General features: G+C 36.7%; 1 pseudogene; it reads left to right on the top strand.

Annotated features, from left to right (window-relative positions):
* Positions 1-1,721: 1,721 nt before the first annotated feature.
* Positions 1,722-10,313, top strand: LOC113838611 (annotated as a pseudogene).
* The last annotated feature ends 5,583 nt before the right edge of the window (positions 10,314-15,896 follow it).

The following is a 15,896-nucleotide window of genomic DNA, read 5'->3' as shown; positions in this document are numbered from 1 at the left end:
TTAGATCATTTCCTTTATTTAGACACTGGGGCTAAATTAATATTACCCAGGCTCCCGATGAATTTTCTGTGAATTGCTTGATTTTGTGACCTGGATGGTGGGAGTTTAACTGGTAAAAGAGTTTGGACAACAATGAGAAAGAAATTCCACATAGAAATCTTGGAGGATTTGCAGAGATAATTGTAGCAGCCAGTGGTTTCTAAGACACCAGGAGGACAAGGCCCCAGAATGAAATAGCCACGGCTCATAGGGGACCACAGAGACTGATATGACAATCAATTACCCTGTATAGAATTGAGTAAGTCAGTGCCTGGAGAGATGTCTTATAAGATAAGAGCATTGACTTCACTTCTACAGGACCTGAGTTCAATTCCAAGTATTCAGATTGCGAACAGCTATGTATAACTTCAGTTCCAGGGGATGTGGCATGTTCACCCAGATACAAATATATTCAAAACAACAATGTACATGAAAAAAAATTTAAAAGACCCAAATAAGTCCATTCAACAGGTGTTTTGGTTGTGTAACATGGTATTTTTGTGGGACTTCTAACTGTGGGTGTGGCACTGTCTCTGACTAATTTGCTTGATTTGGAGGAACTTTTTCTGTTTGGTGTGTTTCCTCATCCTGCCTTGATAAGAGTGCTTGCGTCCAGCCAGGCATTGGTGGAGCACACCTTTAATTCCAGCACTGCCGAGGCAGAGGCATGCAGATCTCTATGAGTTCCAGGCCAGCCTGCTCTCCAGAGCAAGTGCCTGGTAAGCTCCAAAGCTACACAAAAAAACCTGTCTGGAAAAACCAAAAAAAAAAATGAGTGCTTGTGGCCAGTCTCAATGAATTTTGTAATGCCAAATTTGGTTGTTGTCACTGGGAGGCCAGCTGTTTTCTGCAGGTGAATAGAGGAGGAGAGGATCAGAAATAGAGGTGAGGTGGGGAGAAGGGACAAAGAGGAGATGATGGAGATGAAACTGCAGTGAGGATGCATATGAGGGAAGAATAAAAAATGAAAAAGTTCAACGTAGAATTCTCTTTTCTCTTTGCATTCATTTTCTTCCTTTGATTTTTTATTGGCTTTTTTGTTTTCTGAGACAGGGTTTCTCTGTTGATGAAGATACCATGTAGAACAGGTTGGCCTTGAACTGAATGAGATCTCCCTGCCTCTGCCTCTAGAGTGATTTGATTGAAGTTGTGTGTGATTGCTGACTGGCTCAAGGTTTTAGTTTCCAACTAAATTGGTTGAATATTTGAGGTAAATGAAGTAACTATAAAGTGTTTTCTTATGTAGCCCAGGCGATGGCAGTATGTATCCTGCTTCCTGAGTGCCGAGAGTGCAGGTGAGTGTTAAAGGCCTGTGTTAAAGTGAAATTTTCAGGACTAACTTCTAATAAGTAGTTATACTCATTAAATAAAATTGTTTTGAATAAACATAAAGCATATCTTAGGATTTGCGTTTCAAAACATCAAAACTTTAAAATCCAGGGAGTAGGATGGGTGGGGGTGACACACACCTTTAACCCCAGAAATTGGAAGGAAGAAGATGGAGCTCTATGATTTCTTGGACTATCTCATATTTAGAGTGACTGTCAGAACAGGTTCCTAAGGTAAACAAAGACACCTTTTCATAAAAACAAAAAAATAACAGTATTAGATATCAGTCTCTATTATTGTATTCTGTGGTGTAGGAGTAAGGCTCAGTGAGTGAGAGAAATTCTTTCTTCACCATGGATGTGTACATCAGTTCAGAACTCCCAGTATATAGTTTACAACAATTTATTTGGAACCGGAGTTGTTGTGTATCTGAGTCCATCATCCGATCTCCTAGGGTAATAAGCATTCCCGTGTTGTAAATGCACATGTACTGGCTACAAACTTATGCACAGAACAAAGAAGAGTGGGATGTTGACCTTCAAGCTTGTAATTGGATTCCTAGCACATCTTTTAAGAATATTGTTCAAACGAGAACCCTAGTGTCAGCCTCTATTCCCCTGAAGATGTAGCCTTTCAAGATCTCTGAGCTTGTGAAATTGTACATCCAAACTCCTTGCCAGCAAGCCTCAGGACCTGACTGTATTTCCATTATTTATTTAAACAGTATAAGGGCAGCCTGGTCTACATAACAAGTGACAGACAGACTCTAAATCTACAGAGAGAATCCCAGCTGGAGAAACTAAACAACAACAACAATAAAATAATAAAATAAATGGTTCCCACATGTTGTTGGAGATCCCTGGTAGAGATTTTCGGGTCATTTATGTAAACAATCTTATCATCTGCAAATAGTGAAAGTTTTATTTATTTTTCTTTTTGCATCCCCTTGATCTGCTTTTATTGTCCTAATGCTCTAGCTAGGAATTCAAGCATAATATTGAAGAGATATGGAGAGAGTGGAAAGCCTTGTGTTATTTCTCAATTTAGAGGAATCGCTTTGAGTTTCTCTCCATTTAGTTTGATGTTGATTGTTGGTTTTCTGTACATTGCTTTTATCATGTTTAGGTATGTTGCTGTTATATCTGATCTCTCCAAGACCTTTATCATGAAGGGATGTTGGATTTTGTCAAAGGCATTTTCAGCATCAAATGAGTTGATCATATGTTTTTTCTTTTTCAGTTTGTTTATATGATAGATTACATTGATGGATTTTCATATGTTGAGCCATCCCTGCCTTCCTGTAATAAAGCCAACTTGATCATGGTGGATGATTTCTCTGGTGTGTTTTTGGATTCGATATGCCTGTATTTTGTTGAATATTTTTGTGTTGATGTTTATGAGGGTCATTGGTCTGTAATTCTCGTTTTCTGTTTTGCCTTTGTGTGGCTTGGGTACCAAGGTAATTGTAGCTTCATAAAAAGAGCTTTGCAATGTCCCTTCTGTTGCTATTGTGTGGACAAATTTGAGGAGTACTGGTATTAGCTCTCCTTTGAATTTCTGGTAGAATCCTTCAGGGAATCCATCTGGACCTTGGGTTTTTATTGGTTGGGAGACTTCTGATGACAGCTTCTATTTCATTGGAGGCTATAAATCAGTTTAAATTGCTTATCTCTTCTTGATATAATTTTGGTAAATGATATCTATCTAAAAATCACCTTTTTCCTTTAAAGTTATTGTGTGTTGTCTGAGATTTTAGGAGATATTTCCTGTGTTTCAGATGTTGATTCTTCCTAGTTTGCTATTCTGTTGCTCTGGTCAAACACTAACCATAATAAATTGAGGGGAATTGCCAACGTGGCTCATGTGTTATAGTCAATGGAAGACTAGGCTAGAATCTGAAGACAGCAGCTAAAGCATAGCTCCTTGAAGGAACACTGCTATTTGGCTTTCTCTCCTAGAGTTTATAATAAAGCCTTGCTTAGGGACAATGCTGACATTACCAGTTAATAAAATGTTTTACAGTAGTCTGAATAGGAGAAATTTTTATTTAAATTTCTCTATGCTATTTTAAAACTGTACTTTCTGTAGTGAGGTCGTGCAGTAGGTGTTTATGAAATTACCTCACTAATATCTAAACATGCTATAAAATATTGGTATGAAAGGAGTAGGTAAAACTTCTGATATCACTGTGTGTATAATTTTCCTCAGATGCCCCTCTTTGTGTGCAATGTTGATTGTGATCCTGGATTCAGAAAATTCTGGCAGGAGGGAATGGCAGTCTCCTGTTTTGAATACAGTCCCTGCCCAGAAAATGAAATCTCTAATGAGACAAGTGAGTAATTGAGGCAGTTATAAACCCATTACATTGATCATTTCTCCCACCCTTCACACTGGGATGCTGAAGGGGTCTAAAGGCAATGGCAAAATTCAATATATTATTTTGCTAAGTTAAGCTTTATGTGACTATGATCATTACCTGTGTCCCTGTATAAAACACCTCTTGCCTTGACCCACATCTTAACAAGTTGTAAATCAACACAGATGACATTTTCGTAAAGAGATGGTTTTGATTACCAGTCTGCACTGTGAGTGAATTATACACAAGGTCTTTTGTAGTGAATAATCTTTTCAAAAATTACATATAAATTCAATTTGGGTCTTGAATCCTTGCAAACAGTTTTAATCATTTTGCCTGTATTCATAACTACATAAATTAATGAAAGCCTTGTATGCATAGGCACCCACAGAGAACAGAATAGGTCAATGGATGTAACTTACTATGTAATTTGGGTGCAGGTAATCAAATTCATGTCCTCTGTAAAATTAATTATGAGAAAATTATTACTTGTTCAATTTTCAGGAACTTCTAAGAGGAGAAAGAAGAGTACATTCAGTATCAAGAGAATTCTTAGCAAAGGTTCTATTTCAATGAAAATGTAGAAAAGTGGGGATAAGTATTGACACATAACCTGGAAATTATATTCAAAATTTTTATATACATCACATGGTAATAATGTCAAAAAATTAGCTACAGTATTCAAACAATATTATTACCTATACACCCCATAGTAGTAAATAATTATTTATTCAGGATTGATTAATTCAAATGGTGAGTTACTACTTTTTGACTGATTTTGCCTGTTATCCTAAATAATGGAAGGAAAGTCCTTGAGGAATATTCATAGCCACTGGGATGACTTAGGATTTAATTCCCTTGCCCCTATCACTGATGACCTGAACTCATCCTCAGGACCCATATTGTAGTAGGAACTACATGCAGCCTCACAATAATATATTCCAAAGTAATTTTTAAAAGTATCCTGTACTGTTGAAATGCAAAATACAAAAGAATAATGAATATTTATGGAAAGTTATCAAAACAACTTTATTATTATTTTGATTATGTGTATGCTTATGTAAGGTTGGTGGCTATGTGCACATAAGAGACAATACTAGTGAGAGACACCAATGCCTCTGTTGTCACTTTCACAAATTTGTGAGATTCCCGAACTTGTAATGAGAACTGAATTCAGGTCTTCTGTGAAAGACCCAGAATATTAAACAAATTTATTGAATAAAAAGTACATGAAAACTTCATTCAGGATAAACTGAATAAAATATTGGAAGTCCATTATCACTGTGACCCTGTGATTCAGATAAATTATAATACAGTTTCCTACACTTCCTATCATGTTTATTGCAACTTATAAACAACAACATGTTAACAATCGTTCTTAAGTGTTTTGTGGTATCTTTCTCGTGTTATTTATCAGTATCTCCTTCACAATTGACTACTTTCAAATCATCTTGATCTCACAGACTTCAAAATTAAGAAAGGAGGAAGGTGTTGTCTGTTCTGAACTGGAAAAGAATAAAACTCCAGGCGAGTTTTATAGCCAAGTAAGTACACATGTTGCTACTTTGAGTGACAGGCTACAACTTCTTCTGAATATTCTTAGGAATATCCTGTTGTTACTGCCAGAAGAAGACAAAACAAAGTCTGTGTTTATGATGTTTATTATATTTGAACATCTCAAACATAATTCATCTCTCAGTTTCATCCTCCTACTTACAAATAACCCCAATCACTTTCAAAATCATCAGATCTTTTGTTACTTTTATATGTATATGCACCTATAAATATAAACAAACTCATAAAATCTGATGATTCACTTAAAGGTACTTTTATTTAAAAGTGTTTGGGCCAGATAATTTGAAATAGAAAATGTATCAGAGGTATGGGATCAGTAGAAGACACAGTCTCAATATTTAATGGGGACAGCATTCATAAAAGTAACAAAGACCTAAAAACCACTGAATCCAAGATATCTGGGATTTTGAAAACACTCAGAAAAACTGTGGTTAAAGAATAGCATCTGGCAATTAACCAATATAATTAATTTCTTCACAGTTCCAAAATGTACCACAAAATCTGTGTTTCCTGATATCATGTCACATGATTGCATCATTACAACTAACAGACAAAAATAATTATTTGCTTTAGTTAGCTAAGGTGCTTAGCTGTGAATCTCTGCTTCCATCAGCTACTGGATGAAGGCTCTAGGGTGGCATTTAATGTAGTCATCAATCTCACTTAGGGAAGCGCATTTAAGGTAGCCTCTGCACTTTTGCTTTGAATACTTGTTGCAATCATCCGTTTTGGATCTCTGTACAATTCCCTCAGGCCATAATTGCCCTTTAAACTTATGATTGATCTCTCTATCGATGAGTCCTTTTTCTTGTTCTCCTTTATTCATCTCCCTACTCAATCTTCCTAATCCCTTAAATTCTTCTTCCCCTTCTGATGGGGAAAGTCTTTCTGTGTATATGTTTGTCTTATTGGTTGATAAACAAAGCACTGTTTGGACAATAGGGAACCAAGATAGATGGGACTAGGAGTAAAGGAGAGTTTGGGGAAATGTATTAAAGAGTAGAGGAACCATGTGATCCCATGAAGAGAGGATGCATGCTACTGGCATCCTTGATAAGTCTTTATAAAATATATAGATTAATGGTTATGGCTGATACTTAGAAGAGAGCTAGCAAATGAGAAATCCTAGTCATTGGCCAGCAACGTTGTACCTAATGTATGTCTCTGTGCTTTATTTGGGGGCCCTAACATGGTGGAAGATCTCATGCCGATGGCAGTAAGAATTAACATTAAAAATGGTGCCCACATGGTTTTACCAACTTCCACATAAAAACTTCACAAAAGCTCGAAAAGTAATTTTAGAGATAGATGCAACTTCTCTGTAGCAGCATTTTCTTGGGTGGTCTCTGTTTTCCTAGAGACAAGCAGAGACTAGAGTGGCTCACTTAAGGGATGTTTCCTGACTCAGAATAAGTAGAAAAATCTGCAGGGCTCTTTTAAGAGGCCCGGCTAACAATTGAGTAGTGTGTACAAGCAGCTGGCTGTGACAGTGACCACATCTCCAAGCTGGCAGCATGCTCCATGATGGTAACATAGACCAACTCAATGAGCACAGCTCTCAGAGCTGGTGAGAAAGTTACCCCTGCCATCTTGAAAAGACAGCAGCTAAACCAGCCATGGCTTTAGTTTTAGCAATATTGTTTAGGAGATAAAAGTGTGATGACCAGGAAAAGATAAATATATACAGTAAAGACATATTCAGAGGGCAAAATTAAAACTTTGGAAATTTATGATGTGTTTAAAAATATACAAAAGCTTGTGTGAGAAAAGAAACAGGATAAAGTAATTGAAAGAAAGAAAGAGTATCCAGTCAGTGGTGGTACATGCTTTTAATCCCAGCACTTGGGAGGCAGAGGCAAGCATATCTCTGATTTCAAGGCCAGCCTGGTATACAGAGTGATTTCCAGGGCAGCCAAAGTTACAAAGAGTAACCCTGTCTCATGAAAGGAAAAAATAAAAGCAAAAGAAATAGAGTTATGAAAATAAATAAGTAAATAAATAAATAAATAAATAAGCCACATAAAGAAGGAAAATACACACAAAATATGGATACTCTATGTTATAACATTGTCTTTAAATTGTTTGATTTCTGAGGAAATAACTACACCTGATAAAATACATTTGATTATAAGTGCTGCTAAATTAATCCAACTTATATATTTTAAAATGCTTTGACTTTTAAATTTAAATAAAAGGACAGGTTACTTGGAAAAGAAGTTTTTGCTTATGTTTCCAAAGAAAATGTAAAGTTGTGGATCCCTTCCATACTTACATGGTATAGTTAAGCAAGACCCCCTTGAAACAGTGTCCCAGGTGATCCAACATCTAAAACAGCTAAGGTGATAAGGCTTTAAAGCCTACAAAAACAAGTACCTGGCTAGGTTTCTGTGTTTTATCATGATCCCCATGGTATAGACATTGCCCCAAAACAGCAGGAAGCGGTTTGAAATGAAGAATGCCCAAATTCCCAAATATTGTTTATAAATGTTTGTTTTCTTTTAATTGGGGTTATAAATGGTAATGGTGACAGTAAATCATTTTTTAAAGGAAAAAAGGGGAATAGGATATAGTAATGAATACTTTGCATTGGTTTGGATTTCATTCATTGATACAAATTTAAGGTCAATTTCTGGTATGTATATTCCTCCTCTTGCTTGCTATTGTGTTTATATTGATGTATTTGAGATGGATAGATATTCTTCAAACCTTTCAAAGACCTACAGAATATATGCCATTTAAATAGTTAAGTGTTTTTCATGACAGTGAGACACAATTGCTCCTTGCACACCAATTACGTCAGAAAGGGGGATGGGCATTGAAGAAAGTCAATATGGAGTTTGCGTTCAACATGGCAAGATTAGCCATTTGGGCAAGAAACTGCTCTTGCCTGTACTGTTTGATAAAATGGACATGCAGGACCCACAGGAAAGTGACTACTGAAATTGCAAAACAAGACAGTCCTGAAAGGTTCCTGCTTCATGGAGAAGTCTGCCAGACACATTGTGGCCTATAGGCTGGAGATGGATGCTCCAATGTTACAGAGGAACTTTGGGTGACTTTCCTCATAGCCAGATGTCTCTGTCAGATCTAAAGTTTATATATTATCCTTCTGTGGACTTTAATAGAGTTGAACACAGTTAGTTATGGTTATAGTTTTCTTTATTTATTTTAAAAGATAAGTTACATTAAAGACCTTAGATGCACAAAGATAGAATAGATGATAGAATATTTTCTCTAAATCTTGCTAAATGTTAATGAAATAAGTATTATAACTATAGTTCTTACTTGATAACTCTTTTGTTATGCATTTTACTATGTTAATGTTAAAATCCTTTTTATTTAGAGATAGAAGAGATCATGAGCGAAGTCCTTCTGTGTATATATTTCTCTTATTGGTTGATAAATAAAGCACTATTTGCCCTATATGGAAGCAAGATAGGTGTAGTTGGGAGTCAAGGAGGATTCTGGGAAATGTAGTAAAGAGGAGAGTCACAATGTGATCCCATGTAGAAAGGACCAGTGCTGCTGGCTTGTAAGTCTTTATAAAATACAGAGATTATTGTTTATGGTTAATACTTAGGATGGAACTAGCAAATGAAAAATCATAGTCATTGGCCATCAGCATTGTTCTTAAGTCTGTGTATGTTATTTGGGGGCCCTAATGTGTTGGCAGAATTAATGCAGCTGTCAGTATGAGTTACCATTACACCCCTCCTCTTCTCTCGTTCTCAATCTGCTTGCTAACTGTCTCCAACAATAACTCAATTCATTCAGGAGTTCTCCATTGAGATAATGAGCATTAGAAACTGGAAGCATTACCATGCAACAACGTCCTTCAATGACATCTTCATCATCAAAATGCAGACAATGCAATGCTTCGTATGTACATATAATAGAAAAGATTTGCCAATGAAAATACTGAAGATGGACTAAGAACACATTACTCTTTCCCTCAGATGTGGGATATTGTGTGAAGTGCTCAGAGGACCAGTTTGCCAAAGAGAGCAGAATCAGTGCATTCCCAAAACTGTGATATTTCTAAGCTATGCAGACCCTTTGGGAATGGCTCTTTCCTTAATGGCCTTGTGCTTCTCTGCATTCATATCTCTGGTTCTTGGAGTGTTTATCAAGCACCGTGGCACTCCCATTATGAAGGCCAATATCAGGAAGCTCAGTTACATCTTGCTCATCTCAATCTTGTTTCCTCTGCCCCTTGCTCTTCATTGGCCATCCAAGCTCAGCTACATGCATGTTGCAGCAAATCACATTTGGAGTTGTATTCACCGTGGCTATTTCCACTGTGTTGGCCAAAACAGTTACTGTGCTTCTGGCTTTCAAAGTCACAGCCCCTGGAAGAAGAATGAGATACTTCCTGATTTCAGGGGCACCTAACTACATCATTGTCCTCTGTACTCTTATCCAAGTTATTATCTGTTCTGTCTGGTTGGGAACTTCTCCTCCCTTTGTTAGTATTGATGCAAACTCTGAGCATAGCCACATCATCATTGTGTACATCAAGGCATCAGTCACTGCCTTCTACTGTGTCCTGGGATACCTGGCCTGCTTGGCTCAGATGAGCTTCACTGTGGCTTTTTTGTCCAGGAATCTGCCTAACACATTCAATGAAGCCAAGGTCCTGACAGTCAGCATGCTGTTGTTCTGCTGTGTCTGGATTACTTTCCTCCCTGTGTACGATAATACCAAATGTAAGGTCATGGTAGGTGTGGAAATTTTCTCCATCTTGGCTTCCATTGCTGGGATGCTGGGATGCATCTTTGTTCCCAAGTGCTACATAATTTTGTTAAGACCAGCAACAAAATATCTTCAAAATATCAAGGAAAATCCATGTTCCAGAACTGATATCTCATTAATTCTTACTAACAAATATATAGTTAGTTCAAATGTTGATTTGCAATGCAATACCTATCTCTTTAGAATTACTGTCACCATTTCCTCTAATCATATTGACTTGCTGTATCATGTCTACTACTATCGTCTTCTTTGTGTCCTATAATTTTTCACTCAGTCACTGATTTCATGACATCTAGCCATTTTCTTATAGTGCAGATTGGAAATGTGATTTTCTGCTTTAAAATACAACAGTTTTCAAAATATATGAAATGTTAATTGCCTAAATATCTAATTGAATGAATGACTTTCATGTCAGTTGAGTGCTGTCAAAACAAAAATACAAGATATTTCTAAGACAGTGAACTTCAGTCTGTAGACAGAGCTGAAACAGTAATCCTCCCTATGTGGGGAACAGAAGAAGATACTGTTGCATCCTAGTAGGTAGAATAGTAGAACAAAGAAGAGAAAGGATATTTTAGAAAACTGGTAGTAAGAATATTAGAGAATATGTATTGATTCCTCAGCTGTTAATAGCATGTGCTATTCTTGCACAAAGTTCATCAATATTAATCTTCAAAATATTCTTCCAAACCACTTAGAGCAATATATCCAAAGGATCAGATGGCTCTTCTGGGCTTCAATGTTACCTGGGCTCACATGTATGTTTAATCACACACACACACACACACACACACACACACACACACACACACATGCATACACACTTGCCCATACCCAAAATCATATAAATTTGTAAATATAAGAAAAACGTTAATGGCTCTGCACTGGGTTTGACTTTCAATGTGCTTTTAAGATAACTGAATTTAAAAAATCTACAGATGCAGCATGGGATATGAGAAGATATGCCTGGGTCTCTACTCATGCATTTGACATAAGAAACTTCAACTTTTATTTTACCATGAGAGACACTGATAGGGAAGTGATAAGAGAAGAACTGCTTGGTAAATTCATGTCTTATAGTATGTTTGGATTTTATATGACACTGACCATCAAAATTCTATGCATCTGTCACATGTATATTAAATAAAAATATAAGTCATAATAAAGCTTTGTTATATTAGGAACTACCAAATACATTTTGTATCATAAATGTCCCTGGTTCCAGTTTATAAGTGTTAGAAATGTATTATGAAAAAATATTTTATTTTCATTTCCAGCATAAGTGTGTTTTCAAATATATATGTAGTAACCACTAATACCAGAATGCTACTTTAAATCCTAAGTGCTGGTGTTTTGAATATTATTAGCTGCCATTTGGTTGATTGAATGTGAATACAGGTCCTCAAGAAGAACAGTCACTGCTCTTAAGTACTGCTGTATAATTAGTTGTTTGACAATAAAACTTCAGTGTATAATTTATTGAATACAGCTGAGAAAAATCAAAGAATATATTGCAAATAGAATTAATGACTATGTATGTGTGAAGTAAAACAAAAATTTAAATGATATTGTTTCTTTGTTTGCTCATTTGTTGGCAAGCATCCACATTGATTCCATGTCATCAGTATTGTGAATAATGTTGTAATAAAAATGGACAGGGAATTGTGCATGTGCTTTCCTGATCCAAGGGATCTCTTTCTTTCTGCATTATATCTTGCTGTCGTTCTCTGTGTTTGTTCCAATTGGCTATAGGAGGAAGCCTTGATGGTGATGGCTCAATGTGTTTCTGATCCATGAGTATATCAGAATTAGTGAAGTCATTTTATCAGTACCTATTTTATTCTTAGTTTTTTGTTTTCCAAAATAAATTTTTATTTAAATTAAAAACAATCTTATTTTACATACCAAACCCCATTCCCTTTCACTCCCTTTCTTCAATGGCCCCCACCAATACCTATTCCTCCCCACCATCCACTCCCGAGGGAGGGTGGGGCCTCCCATGAAATATCGTCAAAGTCTGGCACATAATTGTGGCAAAAACTAGGCCCTCCCCTGTGTATCTAGGCAGAGAGACTATCCCTCCTTAGAGAATGGCCTCCTAAACCCATTTGTGCTCTAGGGATTATTACTGTTTTAATTGCCACAGAACATTTTTATTAGACTAGTAGTATTTTTCTTATTCTGGTCTTCAGCTCTAGGTCATCTAAGGAGTGCTATATAAGTGTTACATCATGTGCAGTGTCCCTTAAGACAAATTATACATAGATTTATTACTCCCACAAGCTCTGTGGCAGCAGTGCCATAGCTGTTTTTGTAGTCATTGAATGATGTGTAGCTGGGTTGCTGTTAATGTTTCTTTTTAGGTACCTGAAGAATACCTTCCCATATTACGGACACTGGAACATCAGGTTAAAGTTCTATGTTGATAACAGCTTTATTTTACATGTTAATGAATTCTGTAGGTATTCTCTGCAGCAACGGGGCCTTGTTGTCAGTTTGTGGAGAGGAAACTATTGTCTTAATAGTAGGCTTGTTGGTTTGAGGATTTTCTCGGGACCACCTTGGCCAATGACTTAGTTGAATGCAACCCAGTCCCTTTACAGGAAGCTTCATTTGCTGCCTAGATATAAACAACTGTGATGCTATCTACCTCATTGTTTGTAGAATTCATTCATATCACCTTCATATATTTCAGGAAGTGTCCACTGCATTAAGTGCTCTTACCACACCACAAACACTGTACATTTCCTCCTTCAACTTTATTTCTCTTCCCACCATAAAATCTATGTTGCTGTTCAAGTCTACACCCATGCTCAATCCACTAATAATAATTTTCTGTTACCACTTCCCTGGTGTTATAATTTAAGAAAACTGTCTTGAGAGAGAAAGATGCCATGAGACAGTGTTCAAGTCAACGGATTTTTGTTAGGGAAAGGGATCATAAAGTGCAGAAAAAAGGAGGAGAAAAACCAGCCTCTGGGGACAGGAGCAGCAGGAGAGGGGAAATGTCCATTGAGAGGGAGGTGGGAGGCAGAGAATAAGAAAGAGATAGTGTAGTATGGACCCTTGTAAAAGGGAACATAGTGAATGTGCATAGGTTGTGCTTTTAGTGGCTGCAGCTGAGGGCTTATCCTGTCAGAACCCCGATGACAAACCTGTAAAGATGCCCAAATACTAACACCTGGAACAACCATATGTACCTGTAGGCAATTCCTCCAGAAGTAAACTCTAGAAAGCTATCAATTGTAGCTTGGTTATCATATTTTTGATGGGTAATAACCACAGATAAAAGAATACATCAGATATTGATCTTTCTGGGTCTCAGTTACTATCAATGTTAGAGCTCTGAGGCGAAAGGTATACTGACTATAAGAATTCAAGCAATACTTTTAAGTGTTACAGGTCAGAAAGGGAAAGATATATTGGATTCCAGAAGCCAGGGAATACTTCAAAGTTTTACACCTCTGAAGTTAAAGATTTCCTAGTTCTCTGAAGGCAGGCTACACTTATAACTGTTACAGTTCTTAAGGAAAATTATTCTGGCTCTCACAAAACAGGCTAAAGCTGTAGCTTTGATGGGACTGTTATCATGGCTCTTAGAGTATGTCTATACCTGTGGGTTTTTCAGCTATGAAGATAAAGATATCCAGGCCATTGGAAGCAAGCCTATACTTATAGCAGAAACTAAAGGTATCCTGACAAACAGATACAAGGTAATAGCTACAGTTCTCTTCTGATGTCGAATACTATTCAGACAGAAATGTAGAAGTTCTGTATCTCTCCAAGAAGTCAATAACAGCTCAGTTCTGCAATGGAAGTCTCTTCACAGAGATATAGCAGTTCTACACCTCTATAGGAGAGGCAATACTTTTCCTCTCTACTCCACTCTAACAAAGAAGTTTGCAGACAAATGTAGCAGTCCTGCTCCTGCTCCTGCAAAAGGTGTTATTTCTCTGGTACACTCTACTGGGTGTAAGAAGGTAATCACTCACATCTCAATTAAGTGATTAATTGTTAGGGAGGAATCCAGGAGTGTGGCAGCATCTCCAAGGGTGGAAAAATATAAGCTGCCAAACTGAACAGGTACAACATCTGTATAGAGCTTCTTAGAGACAGAGATTTTTCCATGGTGAATATTTTTGAGGGTGGCAAGAGGTTAGATTTCAATCCCTAAGCTAGAAAAAGCTCAAGTATTTGCTGGAGTTCTTTCTTATGGTCTGGTAGGGCTTGCTTGGAGGGATGGTTTGGTTGTCATGCTGAGTTGGTCAGGGACAGAATATGTTGCTATGGTTCTGGTTTCAGGACCAAACTGTGTTCCTTTCATTGGATCCTTTTAATCTTTGACTCTAGTTAGAGGGTGTGTTTCATTTAGTAGTTCTGGTTTCAGGGCGAAAGTATGTGTCTATGTCTCTGGTTTCATGGTCAGGTTGTTTTTCTAGGTCTGACCCTTTCACTATACAGTTGTATTGCTGAGGATGATTTTTTCTAGATCTACATATTTGCCTGCAAGTTTTATGATGGCATTTGCAACAACTTGCATTTATGGCTTTTATGAACAGAACATCAGTGAACATGTTTGAGCAAGTGCCTTTGTGGTAGGGTGAAGAGTCCTTAGTGTATATGATCAAGAGTAGTATAGCTGGATCTTGATGTTGATAGATTTCCATTGTGTGTGGATCTGCCTATATTGATCTCCATAGTGGCTGGACGAGTTTGCCTTCCTACTATTAATGGAGGAATATTCCTCTTTCTCTGTCTCCTGGCTTGCTTGAATTCTTACTTGCGCTATCAATCTTACCTATTCTCATAGATTTAAGATGGAATCTTAAAGTACTTTTGATTTGCATTTCCCTGGTGACTAGGAAGTTTGACCATAACTTTAAATGTTTCTCAGATACTGAATTCCTGTTAAGAAGAATTTACTGTGTAGATCTTTACCAGTTTTATCTAGATTATTTGATGTCTCCTTTTTTGCATTTTTTTTGTTTTGGATAAGAAAAATCTACCATATATATAGTTGGTAATCATAGTTAACCATTATTCAGGCTGCTGCATTGGCTGAATGACAGTATATTTTTCCTAAGAGAAGTTGTTCAGTTTAAAGAAGTCCCATTTATTATTTGTTGATCTTAGTGTCTGAATGTTCTATGTTCTTTTCAGAAAGTCATGTGCTGTGACAAAGGATTCAAGGCTATACTCCACTTTCACTTCTCTCATGTTTATTGTATCAGGTTTTATGTTGATATCTTTAATCTGTTTTCACTTTAGTTTTGTAATGTTTTAGATACAGATCTATGTGCACTATTCTGCATGCTGACATCTAGATATACTGGCTCTTTTGGTTGAAATGTTTCATTTTTCCATTCTGTGTTTCTGTCTTCCTTATCCAAAATTGGTTGTTGATAGGTGTATAGATTTGTGTCTGGGTCTTCAGTTCAAGTCCATTGATACATAGTCTGTTTTTATACCACTATCATGGAGATTTATGATTTTATTCATGTAATACAAGTTTAAATCTGGAAGACTGAGACATTCTGTAGTTCTTTTATTGTTCATGGTTGTTTTAGTTATCCTGGATTTTTCTTTCTTTCTGTATGAATTTGACAATTGTCCTTTCAAGAACTCTAAAGGACTGTGTTGGAAGTTTGACTGGATTTGCATTGAATTTGTAGATTACTTTTGATGAGATGGCCATCTTTTCTATGGTAATTAAAAAACATGGGATATAGCCCCATCTTTTTAATAAAAACAGTGTTATACTATATTCCTAATGCTAGCCACCAAGTTCATTTACTTTATTCTGTCACTTCCTCCTGCAGAATGTCAATACCTTCTTCAAGTTATC

The sequence above is a fragment of the Cricetulus griseus genome, unplaced genomic scaffold, assembly GCF_003668045.3.
Source record: "Cricetulus griseus strain 17A/GY unplaced genomic scaffold, alternate assembly CriGri-PICRH-1.0 unplaced_scaffold_61, whole genome shotgun sequence".
NCBI lineage: Eukaryota > Metazoa > Chordata > Mammalia > Rodentia > Cricetidae > Cricetulus > Cricetulus griseus.
This window is presented reverse-complemented; position numbering and strand designations above follow the sequence as displayed.